At 33.7% G+C, this 20,666-nt stretch overlaps 1 long non-coding RNA gene across 1 annotated transcript in view; it reads left to right on the top strand.

The window, feature by feature from the left end:
* LOC116665833 overlaps positions 1–20,666 on the top strand; it is a 275,746-nt gene that overhangs the window by 82,818 nt on the left and 172,262 nt on the right. The window lies entirely within an intron of this gene.

Below are 20,666 nucleotides of genomic sequence, written 5' to 3'. Positions count from 1 at the left end.
TTAGATGAACTTAAATGGAAAAATGCTTGGAACTTGGGGGAAAAAAAAGAAAATTAAAACAGAAATAGAGTTTAGCCAGTATGTCTTTGACAAAACTGACCATTTTAACCATGTAAGTTTAGTTACAAATAAAATGTGTTCATATAGAAATCTTGTTGCTTACATTGTACATTCTTACTCCAGTGATGTCCTTGGGATATCAGTAAAATAGATCATCTATTGAATGATAACTACAACCTTAATGCATATAGTTCATGAGAGAATTTTTAAAACAGAGCACATGTACACATTGGATGGTTTTCCAAGTATACTGTTTCTTTCGTGTATGGGTATGTCTGTGTGCTTAGAGGTATTTACAGAGATTAGATAAGGAGCAAACCATTTGAAGGTAAGCAGAATTTCTTTGAAATGAGAAAGAAGAAGATTAATTTTTAAGTGAATTTTCAGCAAAACAGGAAAACCGGATACAGATTTTCCCTATTTCAGCAAAAAGATGTAGAGCCCTTTGCAGACAGAAAGTGCTCTCTCCTGAGTGACCCAGTGTTGGCCTTTACTGCAGGAATAGATTTGTTTTGGTAGACTGCTGTAGCCAGCTACCTGCAGAGAGAAGGGAATCCTAGTAGAGAATTCTTAATACAGTAGTTAAATATTCTTTGATTTGGGTGAAGCTTTCCCAGATGGTATTCTCTTATATTCAGCATAGTTTATAGGCTTTTAATTGTCAAACAGTTCATTTCAGGATAAATAAGAATAATTTAAAAATTAACAGGAGAATTATATATCCTGCATGGAAGAGTTTTAGCCTCTTCAAATCTAACAAGTCCACTCTGGAATGGCCGAGAACAAGACGTAAAATGAATGAGAAAAGAAAATACAGCAGAACGTACCAGATGTTTTTCGTGTGTTGGCTGTACATATATCTTTCTTTGTTAGCTTTTAGTTGCAGACTGAGTGCAGTGTACATCATTTCATACACAATAGACGGCTATGCATCATGTATTCACATATGGATATCATCTCTCTCAAGATTTATTGAAATAGAAAGATAGGAAAACACAACATGGTGTGTATGCTGAATTCTACAGAGGCAAGTGTAAATTATGTAGTTAGATGCTCTCTTCAAGGGGTTTCTTATCACTATCTCACTGGGTAGCGTAAAGATTAATTAGTTAAAATTTGTAGGCTCTTTGAAGCTAGAAAAGCTCTGCAAGTGCTGAGCATCATCGAGGTAATTCGGGAGTGAGGCAGAACTGATTTGCAACCTCATCAGCTCTTTGAAATGTGTGTCTAGCCTCATTCGCAGTTTTCTCTTACAGTGTTTTATGGATTGGAAAGTTCTTATCAGCTCTTGAAGATGAAACATGTTCTACTGAAATCATACTAATCTGTACAACCAATCTTTTCTCTATGTATTTATAGTAAAGTAATATTTCTCAAAACAGATACGATTCTAAGCCTAATTTAGTAAAGAATGATTCTGACATCCGTTGTAACTAATCTGTTACCATTTGATTGACTAAGCTGTAGTTCTCTTAATTAGTGCAACTAAAGTCTGGTTAATTTGCATGAAGGTAGCTGTTCATCTTTTATACATTAAAAGGCAGCAAGCAGTCACTGTTTCCATAAAGCTTACATAGATTTTATTAGCATCTTTCAATCATTTCTCATTGTAATAATGTCAGTTCTGAAATGTCATTTATCTCTTTTAAGAATGTATTTTAGATAATTAAACATGAGAATTATTTCCTTTATTCAGAAGTCAAATTCTGCATATATTCTTCTCTGTCCTCATACTCTGTGATTACATATGTAATGTATCAAGAAGAGTCTTGTGCTGCTTATATACTTTATTTCATATTTATAAAATTTTTTCTTTAATAAAGTATCACATTTTCCATATTTCATTTTTTTTTAATCCCTTGGAGGGAGCAACAGGGACAGGGAATTTTTTAAGCAAAGTAAATATGTAACAAGATGATTCCGAGTTAAACTGAGCATTGTTTTTTGTGAAATTATTTTGTTTTTGAGTGAAATGTGAAAAACATAAAATATAGAATAATATAAGAAGTCTCTATTTAACACTACCCAGAAATAACCAGTATTAATGCATACCTTGTTCCATTTATATTGCATTCAGTTGTAACTTGAGCACACTTCCTCAGGTTTCTTTCCTTTTCTCCCTGTCCAGAGGTGCAATTATTATGAACCTGATGTTTAACTTTATCTTCATGATTTTATAGATTATTTAGAATATATATGTTTATATATTACACTTGGTGTACTGTGTGTTTTTAATGCTCATGTGAATATTATCATAAAGTATGTATCATTTTATTATTTTTTCCCCACTTATTTTTTTTGAGAGCTACCCACTTTGATACTATAGATCCCTGTCTTTTGTATTTAATCATGTTCCATGATGTATTTATCCAGATGCTATAATGAAAATCCTTCTCTGTCCTTCCAGGTACTAATGTGTAAGAGTTTCTAATGAATATATAGATTCATTGCAGGATTGCAGGGTGTGCACAAGTTCAGTTCTGGGGAGACTAAACATCCTCATTTGCTCCCATGAGTGCCACTCTACTATTCTTGTCCATGCATCCATATTGGTTTAGCATCTGTCCTGCATTTTTCTTTTTTAATGAAATATTGTTATAAATTGCATTGATTAAAACTAGCACAGGTTTGTTAAATGTCCATTTTGTCTAATACTTCCAGCTTTTGTCATGGCTGTATGAAAATGTGAGACAAATGGAATGTTAACAGAATTATAACTTCAATGTGGGGGGTGGGGGTTAAATCAGAAAATTGACTTTATCTTCCTGACCCACTTCAAACAAAACATGGCTAATGCCTCTCTTTCAAGGACAGCACACAGTGTTGTTGATAAAACAGTGTGGACTGAGTCAGCAGTGGCTAGGGATAGCTAACTTCTTCCAATCTTGCATGATGGTGGGGTAAGCACTGGACATAATTTTTCATGCTGTCCCCTTAAATGAAACTGGCAGGCCACCATATGTTGAGTTTGGGGAAAACAAAGGAAATAAGAGCTTAGGTACATGTGAATAATACGGAGAATAGAAGCTGAGCACATAGAGAGTGGTTACTTGGTCTTGCTAGAGTGGTTTTGTCATCTTTCAGACACCAACAACTATTTATTTATTGAGTTGTTCAGCCATGATTCTTTATTTTGAAATATTTCAGCAGTGGGTTTTTTTTAAAGTGTGATTAATTAAAAAAAAAGTAAGTATTGAATATCCCTTTCAAGAAAGTTTATGGCACCCATAAAACCTGTACAATACATCCGTTGGCATTTTCTGTCTTACTGTTGGGGTCATAAAGGTACCACTGATCTCATGAAGGCCAGAAGATACAAATCTGAGGACAAAAATATTAGCTGCTATTTCAGAAGTTAATAGTAATGCTAAGAAAAATGCCTGAAGATGTCGTTTTCACTGGTTTCATTTGTGAATCTGGATAAAGTGTGCAAGCATAGCACTCTGAGAAGCATGGCTTTTCATTTAGATCAAATTACTGTCTTCTTAAGTAAGTTATATTCATTTTTTGTTCCAAATCTCCTTGGCACTTATGAAATAGGATGCAAGAGCTGTTAGCAGCAGAGAAAAATCACAAACAATTGAATAATACCATTTAGGTGTTTCACATAGAAAATTAGATCTAAAAATGTTTCAATTGAGCATCCAATTAACAGGACCAAAATAAAGCTTTTGGAAGTTTATTCTGCTAAAAATAAAATACTTGACAATATTATGAACACTTTAAAAAATTCAGTCAGAAAACTAAACACTGATGATAACTCTTAGTGGTGGTGACAATTTTGGAGTCAACTTTGGATTGCAGATAGTTTTATTAAAACTCAATCATAAACTATATTAAAAGAGATACATTTTCAGAAAGTAACCAAAGATAATTATCTAATTACTACTAATAACTGCGTTGAGTATTTTACAGAATAATTATTCTACATGCTATATTTAATGTTTAAAAAATATTAAAAAGTTATTTTATATGTTTCAATTATGGTTTAAAATTTTTTGAAGAATTTCATTTTCAAAAAATTTTGAGAACTATTTGTATGTCCATCAATGTAATAAAAACAATTTTAATAAGCCCATTAAATATTGCATAATTTTATATATTTTAATATGCTGTTTCAGTTTTAAAAAGTCACAGTTTGATGATGCAATTTATAGTCACCCTAACTTTACCAGGTATTAAATTACCCTGTGGGTTGGTACTACAAATTTACTCCTTGTGAATGGTTGTCACTACTTTAAAACTTGCCAGCTAATGAATGAAAATTGGAACTTCATATGGTTTTGAGTTGCATCTCTCTAGTTACTAATGAGTTAGAACATGTTTTCATTTTTAGTGGTCATTGGACTTTTCTCTTTTTATCTATTATCTTTTTTTTTTCTATTAGGTTAGATGGTTTATCTTTTTTCTTGTTTATTTGTAAGAGTTATTTAAAAAATTTTTGGACATTATTACTGTTTTCCATATATTTTAATAATGCTTATCTGGAGTTTCAAAGAAATCCAAGATAAATTTTAGAACACATAATCTGAAGGTCTCCAAAAAGCCAACTCAGAAGTCATTGTCAGGCTATAATGCTAACTTTAAATGAATTAAGGTATTTTACCTTTTCAGCAAAACATATTCAAAGATATTAATTTAAAAGCCCTAAGGTGCTAAATTCTATCCTCTTAATAAAGGATACATTTAAACAACTATTTCAACAAAATCCCCTACATTACAGAAAGAACCTACTTTTTACTTGGCTCATGAATGGTCTATTAAATGTTTCACAATTATCCTTTTGGTAATAAATAACCTCTCAACATACTTGTTAAAAATACAGGTTCTCCAAGTTCCCTATTAGATCACTGAGTCAGAATTTCCTAGGAAAATACCTTGAACTCTGGATTAAAAAAAAATGTATTCTTATCTTTGGGAAAGTGTATGAAACACTGCTCTGACAAGAAGAAGAAAACAACAACAAAAAATAGAAAGCAAGTTAGAGTGAAAAAAAAAATCTTCTTCCTACCCACCTCCTTCCCAAATCTTCTGCATTCGTTTTCTTTCTCCATCTTGGTAAATCATGCTCCATCCATCCAGCATTTCATAAGAGTCAGAAATCTGTAGGTTTGCAATTTAGCAAACAATAAGAAACCTATTTCTGAACATCTCCCTTGGGTACATAAAATTTCTGGCTACCTACTCATGTGTCAGATAATGCTTATTTCTTGCGGTAAAATAGCAGTATTTAACAAAAATATTTCACCACTGTAGCAAAATAACCTCTGTAAATGCTCCACTGCAACTAAAATTATATTGAAAACTTGGAGACTGACATTTTGAATTTCAGGTATTCATGGGCTATGCGAAAGCAGCTTGAGGTGTCTGAGGCGTAATGAGAAGAAATTTTATTTTTATTAACTTCTAAATTGTTTTCTGTTAAAGTATATATGCAGGTATTGGATGAACAGGCAAGTCACTGAAGCAGTAGCTAAAGTTGTAAAAGCTTTGGTGAGATTACACGTGATAAGATCTCCACAGGAAATTTAGACCTTGGCTCAGCTGGGAGATTTTGAGGAAAGGATATTTCTGATTTTTCATTGATTCTTGAGTAGGCTCTTAAGGACAGATAGTACAATATTGTGGAAAGAGACCGATTTTTTAGTCAGACAACAGACTTAGAGAAGTTAGCTAACTGTTTTAAGCTTCAAATTTCAGGTTTGTGAAATGGGGTTAAAATATCTACTACCTGAGAGGGCGGTAAAAATTACATAATGTAATGATGATTGATTATTTTGCTCTGTACGTGTCCCTAAAGCAAAGACCCCCATTTAACTTCCTCTGTATAGCTTGGTCCGGGTGTCTTAAACACCTTTTCAGTGATGAAGAAAATAGTTATTCTGGCAAAGTGGGTTACTTAGTCCAACGCTGACTTTTCAGAGCTCCAGCTGCTCTGTGAAGAAATTGGCATGACTTGCAAAAAAAAAAGTAGATAATTGTAGGCTATTTAGGAGACAGTCATCCTTTACTATGTCTTTGTCAATCTCAGACAAGGCACAGAGCTTGTACTGAAGGTCTAGATGAGAAGGAGGCAGTCATTGGGAAAAGATTTTCTCAAGGATGAGTCCTTTAAATTTCTAGCTTGAAATATTGGATATAAGGTTCTGATAATTTCTGAAGTAGAGAAATAGCAATAGGAGGAACCATATTTTGTGGGCAAAATAAAGGGTTCCATTTTGGTATGTAGAGATATAAAGTAGAAAGCTGGGTGTGTCCCATCTGATGCTCAAAGATCTAGCCTGGATATGTAAACTTGTTAGTGGTCAGCATAGCAGTGGTATTTAAAGCCCTGCAGATGCCCATACCTAGAGAGAAAAGTGAAGGCAGTCCACAGTGAGGACCGGAACAACTCTGATATTTAGAGATTTGGTAGAGGAGCCCACAAAATACATATAAAGTTTAGGTTAAAATTAATGGGAAAACAAAAATTACTTACTAAGAGGTATTGAGACAGCCAGCTGTTAGCTAGCAAATTAGGGAAATAAAGAAATCTATAGAGTATCTTTGATTAGGTATCCAAGTGTAAAACATTGAAGCCACTCACATGTAAAACATGAATATATAAAACTAAGCTATTTTAATGGCAGTATTTTATAAGCAAAAGTTAAATAATTATTCTAAATTCTATTAGTCAAGGTTTTCCTTTACTCCTTTGACTTTTTTTGCTATTTGTATATCATTCTAACTCACTTTAAAAGAGTGACTTCTTTGAACCCAATTATTTTTTTAAATTTAACACTCTCTGTTTTTAATATGTGCAATGTCAGATTTTTCAGTAGAGATGAAATGCAGAATTTGGACCGTACGTTTAAAACTCTTTGCTTTTTAGAGTTGGGCTTCTGAAACATGGTTTATTTAGAGATTCTCATCAGACCTTGATTTTTCAGGTTTCTGTGATTGCTTCTCCAAAATAATCAGTGTCTGAAGGTGATGACTATAATAAAAGTAAAATTATGCAGCCATGTAAGAAAATTCTGTGTAGGAGAATTCAGAGCTCTTAAATTTGAGGACTTAATAGCACTGCTTTAGCTTCTAAGTGAGGCCTCTACTCACTTTCCTGAGAATTTCAATATTTTTCCCCCTTTCAGACCAGATATTACAACTAAACACATTGTTAAGCTTGAGACTCTTATCCGTAGAAATAGAGACTGCAGAAAAAAAAAAAAAACTTCCAGAATTTAAAATCATTCTCTGAATTATCAACATGGAATTTTTGTCAGAACCAAATGGTGACATAGGTAAGTTCTACCTTGGTGTTCTCAATTCTCTTTCCTCCAGGCGTCCCCGTCTTTCCTTGGGCGCCTAGAGCCTCTATGTGGTCCAATGTGAAAGTATGGAATGACTTTGAGAGCCAGGTTGTTTCTATCTTATCAAGATTTCTTAATAATTACGTGGTATATCTCTCCATATTTCTTTAGGCTGTATTTTTAAAATGTTTTTCAATAAAGCTTAATGATTTTCCTTAAAAGTCATGTATGTTTTTTTGCTAGATTTATTCCTATGTCCTAATGATTTTGTTCGTTCTTGTAAACACTGTCACTTAAAATTTACATTTTCTAATTGTACCTTGATAGTGTAAATAATTACAATTAGTATTTGTTTATTAATCTTGTTCAACTTCACTGAACTCTTATTCATGCTAAGGATTTATCCTTACTTTCTTTTGGTTTTTCTGTGTAAATAATCATATATTCTACAAATATTTCTTTCTCATAACCTTTTACAGAATCTTTTTATGTCATGTATTTATTAGGAGCTTCAAAACAATGTTGACTAGAAATACTGATAAAGGGAATCTTCACTTTTTCTAGTTTGTTGTAGTAATTTCCTAAAGCTTCATCATTAAAGTGTGGTATTTTCTGTGAGATTATGGTAGATATATTAATTTAGTTAAGGGAATTCTCATCTAGTCCTAGTTTGCTAAGGTGATTTATTTATTTTTGTTACATTCATTCATTTTGTTTTTTAGATTCCACATTAAGCGATAACATGAAGCATTTGTCTTTCTCTAGTGTGACTTGTTTCACTAGGTATAACACCCTCCAGGTCCATACGTGTTGTTGCAAATGTCAAAATATTCCACACACCACACCTTCTTTATTCATCCATCTGTTGATGGATACTTCGGTTGCTTTCATATCGTGGCTATTATAAATAATGCTGCTGCTATTATAAATAAATAGTTCTATTGTTAATTTTTTGAGGAAACTCCATACTGTTTCCCACAGTGGTTCTGCCAATTTACATTCCCACCAACAGTGTACAAGGGTTCCTTTTTCTCCACATCTGGTCAGCTTTTGTTATTTATGGACTTTTTGATGACAGCCACTATGACACGTATGAAGTGATGACTCATTGTGGTTTTGATTTGCATTTCTCTGATGATAGGTATAGTTGAGCATCTTTTCATCTGTCTGTTGGCCATCTATCTGTATGTCTTCTTTGGGAAAATGTCTAATTCAGGTCTTTGCCCATTTTTAATTGGGTTGGGTTTTGTGTGTGTGTGTGTGTGAGTTGCATAAACTGTTTATATATGTTGGATATTAATCTTTTATTGTTATTTCATTTGAAAATATTTTCTCACATTCAATAGATTCTTTTTGTTTTTGTTGATGGTGTCCTTTACTGTGCAAAAGATTTTAAGTTTAATTAGGTACTATTTATTTATTTTTGCTTTTGTTTCCTTTGCCTTAGGTGACAGAGCCAAAAAAATATTGCTGCAATTTATGTTCTGCCTATGTTTTACTCTAGGAGTTTCATGGTTGCTGGTCTTGTATTTAGGTCTTTAGTCTATTTTGAGTTTAGTTTTGTATATAGTGTGAGAAAATGTTCTAATTCCCTTCTTTTATATGTAGCTGCCCAGTTTTCACAGCACCACTTAATGAAGAGACTGTCTTTATTCTATTGTATATTCTTGCTTCCTTGACATAGGTTAATTGACCATAAATGCATGGGTTTATTTCTGGGCTTTCTATTATGTTCCAATGATCTGTGTGTCTGTTTTTGTGCCTGTACTTTACTGTTTTGATTACTGTAGCTTTGTAGTATAGTCTGAAGTCAGGGATCATTATACCCACACCAGCTCTGTTCTTTTTTAAAAGATTGCTTTGGCTATTCAGGGTCTTTTGTGGATCCATACAAATTTTAAAATTATTTGTCTCAGTTCTCTGAAAAATGCCACTGGTATTTTGATAGAGAGTGCATTGACTCTGTAGATTGCCTTGGGTAATATTGTCATTTTTACAGTATTGTTAAATTCTTCCAGTCCATGAACATTAATATATCTTTCCATCTATTTGTGTCATCTACATTTTCTTTCATTAGTGTCTTATAGTTTTCCAAGTACAGATCTTTTACCTCCTTAGATAAAATTTACTCCTAGATATTTTATTCTTTTTGATGTGATTTTAAATGGTTCTGTCTCCTTAATTTCTCTTTCTGATAGTTTACCAATAGTGTTTAGAAATGCAACAGATTTCTGAGTATTAATTTGTATCCTGCAACTTGACTGAATTCATTGATGAGCTCTAGTAGTTTTTTGGTGGCATCTTTAGGATTTGTCATATATAGTATCATGTCATCTGCAAACAGTGACACTTTTACTTCTTCTTTTGAAATTTTGATTCCTTTTATTTATTTATTTTTTCTTGTTTGATTGCTATGGCTAGGACTTCCAATACTATGTTGATTAAAAGTGGTGAGAGTGAATGTCCTTGTCTTGTTCCTGATCTTAGGGGAAATACTTTCAACTTTTCAGCATTGAGTATGATATTATCATATATGGTCTTTTTTATTGAGGTATGTTCCCTTTATACCCACTTTGTGGAGAGTTTTTATCATAAATAGATGTTGAATATTGTCAAAAACTTTTTCTGGGTCTATTGAAATGGTCATATGGTATTTGCTCTTTAATTTGTTAATGTAGTGTATCGTATTGATTAATTTGCAGGTATTGAACCATTCTTGAATGCCTGGGATAAATCGACTTAATCACAATTTATGATCCTTCTAATGTATTGTTGAATTTGTTTTGCAGGTATTTTTTGAGGGCTTTTGCATCTACGTTCATCAGTGATATTTCCCTGTAATTTTCTTTTTTTGTGATATCATTATCTGGTTTTGGTATTAGGATACTGCTGTTCTCATAGAATGAGTTGGAAGTGTTCTTTCCTCTGCAATTTTTGAATCGGTTGAGAAGGATAGATGTTATCTCTTTAAATATTTTGTAGAATTCACCCCAAAGCCATCTAAACTTAGATTTTTGTTTGCTGGGAATATTTTTATTTCTGATTCAATTTTGTTACTGGTAAAGTCTGTTCATACTTTATTTTCTTCCTGTTAGACCTGGGAAGGTGTACATTTCTGGGATTTGTCTATTTCTTCTAGGTTTTCCATTATATTGGCATATAGTTGTTTGTAGTAATCTCTTATGACCCTTTGTTATTTCTGTGGTGTTGGTTGTAACTTTTTTTATTTTTTCATTTCAGATTTTATTGATTTGGGCCCCCTCTCTTTTTTTTCCCCCCCTCATGAGCTGATTAAGTTTTATCAATGTTTTTAATCTTTTTAAAAAAAAAACTCTCAGTTTTATTGATCTGTTCCATTGTTTTTTAGTCTGTGATTCATTTATTTCTGCTCTGATCTTAATCTTTCCTTCTACTAACTTTGGATTTTGTTTGTTCTTCTTTCTCTGGTTCCTTTATGTGTAAAGTTAGGTTGTTTATTGGAGATTTTTTTTATTTCCTGAAGTAAGCTTGTATGGCTGTAAACTTTCCTATGCTGTGTTCCATAGATTTGGATCACTGTGTTTTCTTTTTTGTGTCCAAATATTTTTTGGCTTCTTTGATTTCTTCAGTGATCCATTGTTTGTTTATTGGCATATTGGTTAACCTTTGCATGTTTGTAGTTTTTGCATTTTTTTCTTGTAGTTATTTTTTAGTCTCGTGGCATCATGGTCATAATTCTTAAACTTACCAAGGCTTTTTTGTGTGTGTGTGTGTGTGTGTGTGTGGCTTAGCATGTGATCCATCGTGTAGAATATTTCACGTACACCTGCAAAGAATGTGTATTCTGCTCTTTTTAGATGGAATGTTTTATAAATAAATAAATAAATAAATAAATAAATAAATAAATATATATATATATATATATATATATATATATATATATGAATGACACATTAGGACGGATGAACTTAATATATATATAAGATAAGAGAATAAGTTCATCCGTCCTAATGTGTCATTTAAAACCAGTGTTTCCTTACTAGTTTTCTGTTTAGATGATCTGTCCATTGATGTAAGTGGGGTGTTAATTTCCCCCACTATTATTGTATTACTGTCAAGTTCTACCTTTATGTCTGTTAATACTTGCTTTATGTATTGAGGTGGTCATATGTTGGGCACATCTGTTTACAATCATTATATCTTCTAGGATTGACCCCTTAATCATTATGTAATGTCCTTCTTTGTCTCTTGTAACAGTCTTTGTTTAAAAGCCTATTTTGTCTGATAATAAGTATTGCTACCCTGACTTTATTTTGATTTCTATTTGCATGGAATGCCTTTTTCCATCCCCTCACTTTCAGTCTGTGTTTGTTTCTAGATATAAAGTGAGTCTCTTGTAGTCAGTATATATATGAATCTGTATTTGTTTTAATCCATTTAGCCAGTCTGTCTTTTTTTATTGAAGTATAGTCAGTTTACAATGTTATGTCAATTTCTGGTGTACAGCATAATAGTTCATTCATACAAATATATACATATATTTTTTTCATATTCTTTCTCTTTATAGGTTACTACAAGGTATTAAATATAGTTCCCTGTGCTATACAGTGTAAATTTGTTGTTTAATCTATTTTATATATACTACTATCTGCATATCTTGAACCCTCAATTTATCCCTCCCTGCCCCAGTCACCATAAGTTTGTTTTCTATGTCCATGAGTTTATTTCTGGTTTGTAAATCAGTTCATTTGTCTTCTTCTTAGATTCCACATTTAAGTGATATCATATGGTGATCTTCTTTCTCTTTCTGGCCTACTTCACTTAGAATGACAATCTCCAGATCCATCCATGTTGCTGCAAATGGCATTATTTTATTATTTTTATGGCTGAGTAGTATTACACTGTATAAATATACCAAACCTTTATCTAGTCATCTGTCGAATGTCATTTAGTTTACTTCCATGTCTTAGAAATTGTAAACAGTGCTGCTATGAATATTGGGGGGTATGTATCTTTTCAAATTAGGGTTTCCTCCAGATATGTGCCCAGGAATGGGATTGCCGGATCATATGATAAGTCTATTTTTAGTTTTTTGAGGAATCTCCATACTGTTTTCTATAATGGCTGCGTCAAACTACATTCCAACCAACTGTGTAGGAGGGTTCCCTTTTCTCCACAACCTCTCCAGCATTTATTGTTTGTGGACTTTTTAATGATAGCCATTCTGACTGGTGTGATGTGATACCTCATTATAGTTTTGATTTGTATTTGTCTGATAGTTAGTGATATTGAGCATTTTTTCATGTGCCTATTGGCCATTTGCATGTCTTCATTAGAGAAATGCTTGTTTAGGTCTTCTGCACTTTTTTGGATGGGGTGTTTGTTTTTTTCTTATTAAGTTGTTTGAGCTGTTTATATATTCTGGAAATTAAGCCCTTGGAAAGTGACTGAATGTTGAATGGGAAAAAACTCTGTGAGTCAAGGCTTGAGAATTAAGGTCATTGTGGATGAGGATATATCCTAAAGGAATCACGTCTGCTTATGTGACAATGAGATTTTCCGAGTTCCAAACTGCATCTTCGACATCTGAATGCAGCAGGTGAACCAGAAGGGACAGAGTCCCACATATGGGTGCCACATATATATATAGCTGCATTTGCTACTGTGCATTGGCTAAAGGACAGTAAGCATGCTTAGCATCTCAAGTTAGTTGACATTTACCGGAATACAAACTAGAATATTAACTCTTATACCACTCTATTTACTCCCTTCAATCTTAGCTCTTTCTATAATGAAATAGGCTGCTAATTTGGCTTCCTGCAAACATGGTCTAGGAAGTAGAAACCCACAAATGTGATTTTAATTAATAGAAACTTATTCAGTGGGCCTTCGATTATAGGTGGGATAAAACAAACTGACATCACTTGAACCCATAATTATAAGAACTCCTGAAGAACATGTACACTGACTTTAAACCACAGTGTCATTTTGTACCGCTCCTCCCTTAGCTAACATAATCTTTTAACCCACAGAACATTCTTCTGCGTGATAGGTCCCTATACTTGATGAGTGGCTTTAGAAACATTGGTGGTTTTGCATCGGCAGTTACAGTAACTAGAGAAGAATTATTGCTTCCTTAACTTTGTGGCTCTGTATGTCAACAGAAAAAAATAGCTAGAAAAATCAAAGCCAGATGGCTCTAGAGGAAATGCCTCTAATACTTCGGCTGTTTTTAAGACACCCTGGGAGGAATTCTTTTACGGCTGGTCACCATGGCCCTGCTTTACTGGCCCATCTGTTCCCTAGATCTTGTTTAAAACCACTTGTGGCCCCAGTTAACTTTAACTGAGCAGCAAAGTACCTGATTCTGACTCCATAGTGCCTCATAAAAAAATATCTTTGGTGGCATAAGTGAGTAAAGAACAGACAAGGCAATATGGTGAATATGCGGCTCATAGACTAATTATACCTCAGCTGAAACAAAAGGGAAACATTTAAGACAACCTGATGGATCATTTTTAAATCAGCAGACCTGTCTCCTGTTTCTTCACAAGAAGTAACCTTTTGGCAATGGGAAACCTAAGACAGATGTGAAAATTAATCTCCTTCTCCAGCAACCTGCCTGAGATCATCCTTTATAATTTTGCTCAATCACTTATCTAAGAGTGATAAGGCATGGGGGTGACAGTCTCTGTGTGATACACAACTTTCTCAGTTTCAATAAGGTTAATAGATAGGATTGCTAGGAAATGATCATGTCTGGTAAACCCAACAGCATATTGGTAAAATAGCTGTCTAAGATGGGGAAAGGCCCTAATTCTATAGGCTGTGCAGAGTTTCATCATGAAAGCCATGGCCCATTTAAAGCTATCAGTGGTTTAAGAACAGGCTTGCAAAATTCCTGAATATGTAAAATTCGGCTCTAAAAGCCTTAATTTAGTGAGCTCCAGCTCACCTCTGGACATGTTGCAAATAACCAGCACAGTCATGGTTTATAGCAGTGTAGTTTGAAATGGAATCAATTTCTTGCAAAGTCATGATAGGAAGGAATCTAATACATACAATAGGTATGACATTGCCTGGAAAGGTTTCTGCAAACAAAAAAAAAAAAGGGAGGGGGTGAGTTTGGTTCAAAGACTTTTTATTGCTTTTCACAAGCTAGTAAGGACATTGTTGGGTTAAGTTGCATAGGAATTTTCCTATACAACTTCAGTATTTAGGATAGCTTAAAAGACTTAGACAAAATTGAAATATAGTGTCGGTGGTCAGTTTTAGGTGACAGTACAAGGTAAAAATGCACTGAATGCTCCTAATATATAGTCATAAAAATTATAGTAGGAAATAGGTGATTTCACCATTTAAATACATCTCTGTTTCTCTAAATTCATTTGTTCCTCTCACTGGTGATGCTTCTACTTCGCAATGGAATTTAAGAATGAATGTATAGATAGCTATGCATATTTGGGGCTGTTGGTATCTGGGGGCTGTTGCCAAAAGGAACGGAAGAAGTGACAAAGATGCAAACCATAAAGCACCTGAAAGGTTTCAAGTTCTTCAGAATGGAACAGAGGGATCTGATTACAGAGTTTGAGTTTATTGGTGCTTCATTTTCTCCTTTGCAAAATTCTATGAAAATTATCATCCAAGTAATTAGTAAGCAAAAACTGAAACAAAACCCCCAATATTTTTCATATTGTCATGTTGCATTGACAAGTCCAGGACCTGTTTTCCAAGAGTAGAATCTTTATATTAAAAATGGCTAAAAAGAGATGTGTGTCTTGTTGACAAGCAGTGGGTAGTTTTTACATGTTCATGCCATCTCTCATCTTTTTTTCTTGTTTGTTTGTTTTCAGAAGGGTTGATTTTATTACTTGATGAGCTAACTTACAACCAGAAACATTCCAAAAAAAAAAAATGACTTCAGCTATTTTGAGTAGTTTGATTTGAAGTTAATATAAAGCACAGAAATACATTTTGGTGTAAGTCAATGTGAGAAATTTTTGAAATGAGTTTTTAATAAGTTGGATGTTGAAATATTTTGCATTTTGGTAAACTTGCTATATATAATTTTTTCTTCTTTTTTTCATTTTCATTAACTCTGTGAAATCACCCTATTCTAAAAAAAAAAAAAAAACAGTGAGTGGCTGGATTAGGAGAATAGTACTCTGATACTTGATTTCCTGCATTGAAATCCCAGTTGCTTGGGCATTATACTTCATTTACCACATCTATAAATAAGTATTATAATAATAGTATCTTCTCCATGTGGTTGTTATGAAGATTAAGTTGGTTAACATATATATTTTAACAGAAATAATCCCATACTAAAAGTTTTCTTCTGAAATTTGCTTTTCTGACTTAGTGATATAGTTTGTTCATTTCATCTGTCATTTTGATTCTTTATAAGAGCTTCCTGATATGTGTATTGACATACATTTTGACATACATTTTTCAGAACATTTTCTACTATGAACAGTGCTGAAATGGTTATTCTAACTTAGTTAAAGAAATTCTGTACTTTGAGTTCTTAGGGTTACTAGTGTATCTACAGCCAATAATCAACTTATAAATGTTTAAAAACACTAACAATGAGAACTTTTACCTAATGGTTAATAGCTTATTCACAGTTTAACTAGAAATTTAAGGTTGAAAATGTATTCTCTATTACCAGGATATGGGTAACTGCTATTTGAAGTGTATTCATTTGGATGTATTTGAAAGAGTTACATATATAATACTTGGAATGTAGTATGCAGTCCTGTTTTCCCTTTTGCATGGAAAGATGAGCTACACCATTCAAAAATGCTCTATGTAGCTAATTATCAGAGAAATGCAAATCAAAACTATAATGAGGTATCACCTCACACCAGTCAGAATGGCCATCATTCAAAAGTCTACAAATAAATGCTGGAGAGAGAGTAGAAAAAAAGAGAACCCTCCTGCACTGTTGGTGGGGATGTAATTTGGTGCAGCCACTGTGGAGGACAGTATGGAGATTCCTCAAAAAACTAAAAATAGACTTACCATATGATCTAGCAATCCCATTCCTGGGCGTATGTCCAGAGAAAACTATAATTCAAAAAGACACATGCACCCCAATGTTAATAGTAGCACTGTTTAAAATAGCCAAGACGTGGAAACAACCTCAATGTCCATCAGCAGATGACTGGATAAAGATGTGGTATATTTATACAGTGGAATATTAGTCAGCCATAAAAATGAATGAAATAATGCCATTTGCAGCAACGTGGATGGACCTAGAGATGATCATTTTGAGTGAATTAAGTCAGATAGAGAAAGACAAATATCATATGATATCACTTATATGTGGAATCTAAAAAAAGTGATACAAATTCTATTTATAGGCCAAAAACAGACTCACAGACGTAGAAAACAAACTATGGCTACCAAAGGGGAAAGGACAAGAAGGGATAAATTAAGGGCTGGGGATTAACAGACACATATTACTATATATAAAACAGATAAACAACAAGGACCTACTGTATAGCCTAGGGAACTATATTCAATTCTTTGTATTAACATGCAATGGAAAAGAATCTGAAAAATACGTATGTATGTATATATATAACTGAATCACTTTACTGTACACATGAAACCAACATTGTGAATCAACTACATTTCAATAAAAAAAATTTTTTTAAGAATTATTTCACTCACCCAGGGATATATAAATGGAATAAGTGAAACTGGTGTAAATCTTAAGCATTCTTTATCTTTGCAAGAGGCAATGCCAAGGTCAAGCTACACCAGAGCTTTAGAACTACTATCACTCCTAGAAGGACCTCTGATTTGGGGTCCTTGGAGCCCTAGTTTTGTCTTCTGTATGAATTCCTGAGTCAAGGTGTATGATGAGAAGTCTTCTACTTAGTGGTGATAACTACTGAATGGTCCTGTAAAGTAAAACAAATAGACTTTCCAAGATGAAAAATATCAGAAAAAGAGATTTCCAAGAGGGTCTGTTTTTAGCAAGGGTAGAGGAAACCAACATGCGCATATGTTGCAGGCATACATACAGAACCTCTTTGTGGTTTCACAGGAAAAGGTGGTAAGCCAACCTCAGCATGATAGCAATTATTTATAAAGAATAATGCATTCTCAACTTCAGTGTGATAGTGTTTATATTTTTAGGTACAGTGTGATTTTTAAGACTGTTGGGTTGGTAATTAAAATTAAGGTAGGTGCATGAATAATTCATGATGAAAGAAAATGGCTTATCTATATAAAAATGATCCTACTAGTCAGGTATTGAGGAATTTTATAAAGGTATTATTTCCTTTCAGAAATTCATTACCTCTGATAAAAAAGTGTTAGAGAACATACTTTTTAAAGTAAAAGTAAATCTGTCTGTTGAAACATTTCAGTGTGGTTGGAACTCATTGATTCATCTATTCCTCAGGGTTCCGAATGGGGAAATGATTATTGAAGCACAAACCAAAATAAAATCTTGAAATGATTTTAGTTATGTCAACTAAAAGAAGCATAATTTTGGAGGCGTTTGTAGTTATTCCAATGCCCATTAGTCAATTTTAATTTAGGGTAATTTTATATTTCTTTATAACATTAAAGAATCTTTGGATTAAATTTTAAATCTTGAACAGCAGTGGATTTAAACATTTAGAGTAAGAACAGCTAAACTTAAGGTAATGTTTTTAGTTGAAAGATCAAATTTAAAGCAAAAGATATGCTGTCTGGTCTCATCATTTTATAATCACTTTGTGACAGATCATAAATTACAGGCAAATCCAGGACTCAGCCCTTGTGTTCTGATCCTACTTGTCAGGGTTTCCTCCAAAACCTCGGTGCCTCACTGCAGTTCACATTTGAGTGGGGCACGCAAGAAACGAGAGCCTACCTGCAGCCATGATGAAACCCCAATCATGAAATCTTACTCATTGTCCTTGTATTCCATTATGCTTCTAATCCTACGAAGCATAGGTTAGTGTCTGAAATCCTCTTGAATGAGGTTTTTGTTAATATTTTTCCATGGTAACTTACTTGGTCTTGGATCTGGGAAATATATTCCTCTTATTTGGGATATTTAATTCTCTGAGTCTATGATGTGTTGATTAATTCCTGCTTCTTTAGCTACAATAATCTATACATAACATCTAAACAAAATTAGTAAAGGCTCAAGAATAGTCTTTTGCCTGCATATTCTGTATCATCATTTAAACACTAAGCCTACTTATAAAAATTAGACCATAGTAAGACTATTACATATATAAATTTAATTTTCTGAACCATTATTTAAAAGGTCCTAAAACAGCAGACAACAGATTAGGTGTATTTCTATTAAAATAGGAAGGAATTTTAGAATCAGAAGACAATTTTAATGTCAAATTTTGTCACATGGAATTGTAATAATTATATATTGATCATTTTGACAACTGTTTTTGGTCATTGAGAGTAAAATTCTCCATAAATAAGTAACAAATTAATGGTTACAATAAGAAAAAATTCTTAACAGATTAAATTACCTTGTATTTAACCAGAAATCCTTACTACTTATGTTGATAACTTCTCCAATTTTTCAGTTTAGTTTCATTATAATATAGATAACAAATTAGCCATGCATAGTATTTAGTTAAAAAAATTATGTAGAACATATTTGTATGTATGTTCATAGTACTATATTTTCTCATAAAAATAACTAGTAATATAGTAACATACATAGCACCCTTTACAATTGCATAATTGCAAGATTCAAGGCCAATAAACCTTTAGAGACAAGACATGATTCACTTTGACTGTAAAATCAGTTGGGAGAGGTTGAGGGGTGTGAACACCTCTAAAATCAGAAGCAAGGGAGAGGCTCTCAGGGTATAGCTTCCTGGAGTAGAGGAAACATGCACAAGTCACTTGTAATCTGCATGTTCACTGCCTGACTCGAGTCAGGTGAGATTAGTGATAGTTGTATTGTTTAGCAAATAGTCACCCTTTCCATGGCAGAATTATATTTCCTAGCTGCTTGACTCTGGGCAGCCTTCAATGAGATATTAGTAAATGGGACAAAAGCAGGGGCTTGAAATGTGCTTGGAAATTGGACTTGCCCTCTCACCTTCCTATCTTTCTTCATGAGAAAAAAATGACTTGGTTAGCTGTTGGTTTAAAGAGGATTTATTGGAGTAAACTGAGATAAAACCAAGCCCAGTCTGGATGAGTCAAACTGCAGCTGATCTGTGGCATCCGCCAAGGCAAGAAACAGCCTCCCTGGGTGTCTGCAGGGAATTGGGCTGGGAACCCACTGCAGATGCTCACATCAGTGGATGCTCAAATCCCATAGGCTGACCTCTGCATCCCTGGTTCAGCATCTGTGGTTTCAACCAACCACGGATTGTGTGGTGCTGTATGTATGTACTGAAAAAAAAATCTGGGTGTAAGTGGTCCCATACAGTTTAAGAGTCAGCTATGCATTCTTTCTATAAAATGCTACCCCATTCTGGAATGGGTGCATTCTTTAACTCACACAAAATATTTGGTGCAGAAAGCATTAGACTAAGCCTATGCAGAGGAATCCGAAGTAACATCAGCAAGAACAGTGATGATGGCCTTGATAGCAGCTACAATGAAAGCCCAAGTAAGTGCTTTACTTGCATTGCCTTATTTTATGTACAAGACACTGTTCTCACAGTTGGAATACTGAAAACTTTAGCTTTACTGATTTGGAAATGTTATGTTTGCATATAACTTGGGCCCTTGCATTTCCCAGTGGAATCAGTTTAGCCAACATTTTATTGTGGTTGAACTGCTCCCACTGTAGGCATGGGAGTAAATCCTGTCTTTGCAAGAAAAATTTGGTTTTCTGGATGAAATAGAAACGACAAGAAAGCAGATCTTGTCACTGATGCTATTATCACTCTACCTTTGTGACTCTCTTATCTTTGTTTATTATTTGGTCGGGCAGTCCTTAACTCTTCAAACAGACAAATGACTTTTGAGAATACATTGCTTCATCCTTTCTTCAGCATATAACATGACTTGCTAAAGTATTATAGGAAGATAGAGGTAATTCAGCCTATCCATTAATTCCTGGGAGGGAGAGACAGGGAGGCAGGGGGAGAGAGAAACAGAGACAGAGAAATCAAAGATTAATTTTACTCAGAGTTAAGGAATCTACAGAAACACAGAATTGTTTTTACATTAAAGATATTGAAATTTAATAATATGGGAGAGAGAAGAGGTTTGGTCATATCCTAAGCAGAGGAAAGAGAATGTTAAGAGCTGGGCAAGTCAGGGACCCAGTGGAGAAGAGGGGAAGAGCTGGTAAGAAAATAAAGAGATCAGAGCATATGTGGACCAAGCCACACATGGTGAGGC

Source organism: Camelus ferus, chromosome 1 (assembly GCF_009834535.1).
Source record: "Camelus ferus isolate YT-003-E chromosome 1, BCGSAC_Cfer_1.0, whole genome shotgun sequence".
Lineage (NCBI taxonomy): Eukaryota > Metazoa > Chordata > Mammalia > Artiodactyla > Camelidae > Camelus > Camelus ferus.
Note: the sequence above shows the minus strand (reverse complement) of the source record. Positions and strands in the feature narration are given on the sequence as shown.